At 36.6% G+C, this 5927-nt stretch overlaps 1 non-coding gene across 1 annotated transcript; it reads left to right on the top strand.

The window, feature by feature from the left end:
- The first annotated feature begins 679 nt into the window (after positions 1–679).
- Positions 680–785, top strand: LOC136859312 (U6 spliceosomal RNA). The gene has a single exon (XR_010858958.1). It is a non-coding gene; the product is annotated as a U6 spliceosomal RNA (small nuclear RNA).
- Positions 786–5927: the final 5142 nt, after the last annotated feature.

Below are 5927 nucleotides of genomic sequence, written 5' to 3'. Positions count from 1 at the left end.
GATTGATCGATTGATTGATTGATCGATTGATTGATTGATTGATATATTGATTGATTGATTGATTGATTGATTGATTGATTGATTGATTGATTGATTGATTGATTGATTGATTGATTGATTGATTGATTGATTGATTGATTGATTGATTGATTGATTGATTGATTGATTGATTGATTGATTGATTGATTGACGTTTGTACTTTGGATCGCTGTTTAAAGTCGGAGCTATGATCAGTGTATCTATTATTAACAATGAAGAAGCTCGTCGTTATTCACAGGAGCGTTACGTTGGAAGCTGAACTCAGAACACGATGGCGGCTACGCATGGGACTAAGGAGATGGTGTAAGACTTAATGCATATGCTTTATTCCTAGGGGTCGTGACGCTGATCTCCTCCTCCTACTCCTACCTCTGGAGGAATAGAGTATGACTATTCGTATGTTTGAGGTGGAGGAGAAAGAGGTAGTCGAGATGCAAATAGCTTATGTGCGATATGCTGATGTCGAATGTCTAATCTCTGTCTTTACTTCTTTTTTGTAGCACGGATGCAATTAACAGTATAGGTCGGTCTGCAGCAGCTGAGACTCTACACCTTAGTGAGTTGCCTGTCAGCGAAGGATTCCGTATTATTTCAGTGCGAAGAATATCTACAAGATATGGAAGTTACATAATATGTACTTGTACTCGCTTTGGCGTACATATACTAAAATTGGAACGATACAGAGAAGATTAGCATGGCACCTGCGCAAGGATGACACGCAAAATCGTGGAAGTCGCATAATATGTACTTGCGAAAATTTTAAAGTGTTCCTACCTACTAGATTTAATGCAATTTCAGATTGCATTTAAACAATTGTTGCACATGTATGACTTATGAAGTAATGCGAACAAAACTGTATTGACACCTTTAAGGAAGTACAGCATATACTAATTCGATCACAGAATGTTAGTATACATGCTGAAATTTAGCAAAAACGTGTTGGTTTTAGAATGTGTAATGTGCAGTATAGGAATGAAAAATAACACGGAAAAAAGTAAAAACTCTATAGGGAGCGTACACGGCCACCCTCAGCGCCTCTCGCGAAAGAAATCTGTAACTTTTCGGTGATCTTGTCTTGAACCGTCAGTCCAGGCTGTGTAACTGTGGTATGAAATTGTGATAGAAGTGTATCAACATGCCTAAATCAAATAGAAAATGATGTGCAGTGAACTGCCACAATACAAAGAAACACCCATGGAAAACGAATTACATTTCACACATTTCCTGATCGTCCATGGGAATCGGACAGACACAGGAAGTGGATTTCTGCTGTGGGAAGAATCAAGTAAGTACAGTGCCCTATTTCATTTGTGACTTAAATCACACATTTCATATCGCACATTTCAAACATACCAGGTTTGCCAAGTCAAGAACACGTTCATTTAAGTACACTTTGAAATAGTACATTTCATTTCAAGTATGCATTGCAGCAGGTTCGTATGTTTACATTCATGTCCTTCCATGTGCACGTGCCTTGACTATGCCGTATATTTATAATAATAACAATAATAATAATAATAATAATAATAATAATAATAATAATAATAATAATAATAATAATAATAATAATAATAATAAACGTTTTCCTGCATTTCAGTTCAGATGGAACTCCATGGAAACCCATCAAATGCTCCGTCATTTGCAGCCAACATTTTTTCGGAGGAAAGCTAAGTAATATTGAAAATCATCCATCATATATACCATCTGTGCTTCATGAGAGCTATAAGAAGAAACCGAAAAGAGAATTTGATGTATGCCCGTTTGAAAGAGCGAGTAAACGAATGAAATGCTCAAATATACTGTGACCGTTTGTGGATGCGGGTGGTTCGAGATGACATGATTTTCTTCAATTATACCTCGGCTAGTATCAATGGTTCGCAAGAAACTCCACTCGCGGGCATGGTCATTCGGCGAGTACCGGTCAAATCTCTTCCAACATCAACTCAAACAGAGTAATTTCCACGTCCTACCTAACTATGTTGTAACCGTCCAGGCTTCTCCAGCCTTACTAATTTAATATAATATCATTTTACGCGATATCATTTGATATCAAGTTTATCCACCATCGGCGATTATTTGTAATAACATATTTATTCAACGTCAATAATTTGTAATCAAGGCTTTTTGGAATCATATTGTATATATGATAACATCGTTTTATTATTTAAATTATTATATTATATAGGATAAGAATTCATTATGTTGTAAATACGGTCAATATGTTGAGACATAGTTGTTTTCATTTCATCTCATGTTTGTGTATAAGGAGGGTTATTCTTGAAGCTTGGGATTTTGCGTGAGTCATGGGTTTATTTTATGACCAAGGCTAGTAAACAGCGACCCGTGCGCGAGGCTTGCAAGCTGGTCAGCTATATCATCGCCATGCCTTCTGGACTTGTCGAGGAAGAAGAGGAGGGGAGTTGATGCTTCGATCTATCGAATCAGATACCTCGTTGTATATGAGTTTTGAGATTGAACTGTTACCAAGAGTGGGGGTGAGCCCGGATATATACTGATTCTCAACACGAGAACGGGACCTTACGACCTTACAACCTAACTACGAGATACTCCATCACTACTACTTCTACTGTGAACATCTACTTTGAACGACGTGATTTGATATTTGAAACAGTGTGTGTGGTCGCTCCGCGACATAGTTATTTTTGTACAATGTGTTGTCGCTTCGATACAGTACTTAGATTCGGTTATGTTATCGGATCTACGAGAAACGAAACAAGCTTATGGCTTGTGTGTTATTCAGTAAATATTGTGGACGAAGAACTATGTTTAGTTCAAGTCTACGGAAATTTGGTACAAGTCTGTACCGTATAAATAGTATAGCTCAGTTGGACTGAGATTTCTACTAATATGGAAAAATTCATATCTCTGAATTTTCTCCTCTTACGATCAACGCTGATCAGTTTTTACAAGTATAGGGCCAATGTCTAATTTAAAGACTAGGCAAGTAGGGAGTGTTAGTCCAGATAGCCCGTACCATATCAGAGAAGGAAGGAAGGATGTCCATGGAGCAGAGTCTACATCGAGAAGAAGAGAACGAGTAACCACGGAAACCAGATGACTTCAACGGAAGCTGCAATTGGTGAGCTTCAATTAGATAAAGCAAGCAATAGTAAATTCAGTAAATTCTAAATCCCTCCACGCTTTAAGGAAACTTTTCCGATTCATCTCATTTTTTGTATAATAAATTCATTTGTATTTTATATTGCGTTAATTTTCTTTCTTAAGCGATACTTAATGGTTAATTATTTAAAATCCTACCCCTGTGATTTAAGTGTAAGTCTCTATGCTAGTAAATATAAATTTTGGTTTACAGTTTTATTTAAAACTGTAACCATGGCGCCCAAACATTACATAGAGAAATGGGGAACCATGGAATGTTAATTGTTTCTATTTGCGTGGCAATTTGCGGGCAAGCCACAAATAGTTTATTTAATATTCATGTGTCCCAAGATAATAACTTCCATCTCCTCAAGTGTTTTGATGAGAGGGAACAGTTACAAAATAAAGGCTCTTAAATTATAATTTTAAAATGAGAGATCGCAATAAGAGTTTGGAAAAATATTCCATTTAATTAGGCAATCATCATGAAAAATATAATAAAAATGATCATCTGATTAGACAACATGGCATGTAACACACATCTGATCAGTCTTTGTTGGTTCCGCAAACACATTTAAAAGAAACATGATCTGACGTTAATTTCAAACTCTTAAATAATCCATCACAATATCTGAAATATTTCCACAAATAATGAAGTTATTAACAGTTCTGAAAATCTGCCAATCGTAAAATCATTCACTTTGTTCATTCATCTGAGTCAATATTTGCCCATAGTTTGCCTTCCCCAGTTCTATCTGTTTGATCATTTAAATGTCTAGCTATCTAATATAAAAAGACACAAATAACTTCAATAAATGAACAATCATGATGCAGTCACAGTCATCGGGAACATTCAGCTTCGCCGTGTCTGAAAATAAGCAATATCTAATTACTGGCATGTTCAAAGAAAGATAATATCGGAAGGTCTGTACTGCATCTGCTCTCCTCCAGTGTTTCTGGAAATAATACTACTGCCAAATAACTACAGCAAGCAATAACCTTGAATGCCAATACACTTCATCAGGTGACATTAACCTCTGAAAACAACTTATTTTATTATTTAGATACGTCATTTACCGAAGATCCTAACAACTCATCCAATAAAACATCCGTTTTACATCTATACTGTGCCATAAATTCGTATTTTGATGATTTCTACATGCTTAACATTTAATCTCTCCGGGATACCTTCGAAAATACTAGCATCATATTATTCCGTTTGCCTATTTAAAATCTTTAAAATCACATGATGGGCACCTCACATAACATTACTACCCTAGGTTCGTTAACCTTCTCGAAGATTTATCACGTTACCGTAGAATCAATTTCAACAAACCTCATTCTTATAATAATCACACTATGTTATCCTAACACATTCGACGACCCTAATATTTACCATATCTCATCAAAAATGTACACCATGTCTACATCACAATTCAAATATACAAGCGCAGGTATCGAAGGACCTCAACTATACGCATATAAAAACATCATATCACTTACAGCACGTAGGGTACGCACTTCGTTAAATTATTCTACGGCGCAAGTTATTCTAAGAAGATCTCGACATTGACATAAATTACGTACAATCACTCACTGAACTTATCTACACAGCACTCGATATTATCTCATCGCAAAATGGATTCTCACGATTATTCAGACAGTATCAGGACATTGGATGAAATATAATCGTGCCTGTATACCTCTACTACTTGACACCGACGATATACCGAATTCCACTCCTACCAACGATCGGACCAACACTTCACACAGATATATAATGACAGACACGTTAGGTTACTCAAGCCGTATTCTAAAAAAAACACCCATTATGATGATAAATCTAACACTACTATAACCTTCTGCAAATTGAATAAGGGAAGACAATGCTTGGGTACTTAACATCCGAAGACACTGTTGTCCATTCCATCCTTTAGGTTGTGGTAGCTATGGACATCTGTTTTCACGTAATTGTGGCCACTCCAGCAGAACTCGTATCCATCAGGATCCTAGTCTCGGCTTAGGCACACATCTCCGTCATGGCTATATCCTTCATCATAATAGTAACCTGTCTCATTGTTCTTCCACCCTGAAACTTGTACAAACTGAATTAGATAGGGATAAACAGAGTTTTGAAATTCACAATTTCGTTTACTAAACTCGCCTTCGTATATAGGAGCTGTATAATTGGTTATTGAGCTCTTTTAAACCTTAGGGTATCTTAAAAACTCTTATAATCTCCTCAATTCCTTCAGTATGTATCAGAGCTATTCTCGAAATCAACCTTCTACGCTGTTTTTCCCATACATTTTCATAAAACAAAATCCCATTTTAATAACTTCACAACAATACTTGGTTCGCATTTTATGATTCACGCTAAAATTGCTATGTCGTAATCTCCGTTACATATGTTTTTGACATTAATTTGAGGAACTTTGCCTAACACAGTCACTCTCTTCATTCAAGGAACTGCACAAGGGAACACAGTCTGCTATTCATTTATTTTCTCAACTTCATAAGATCCGTCACTCCGCATACGCCTTCTTGATGGTAGTACTTGCATTGCTCCAAACTGTACCATGGCCTCCCCCGCGCGACGTTTCTGGACCTGAATGTTAAATATGAGATTTCTCCTTCACAGCTGTTGATATGAGATCTTTCATCTACCGGTCTCTATTTGTATCCCAACTCATGTTCTTAATTCAATCCTACGAATACCACGGGGTTCTGAGCTTATGAATTCCTGATTTCACTCCGTAAAATTCCCT

This window comes from Anabrus simplex, chromosome 1, assembly GCF_040414725.1.
Source record: "Anabrus simplex isolate iqAnaSimp1 chromosome 1, ASM4041472v1, whole genome shotgun sequence".
NCBI classification, from domain to species: domain Eukaryota; kingdom Metazoa; phylum Arthropoda; class Insecta; order Orthoptera; family Tettigoniidae; genus Anabrus; species Anabrus simplex.
Note: the sequence above shows the minus strand (reverse complement) of the source record. Positions and strands in the feature narration are given on the sequence as shown.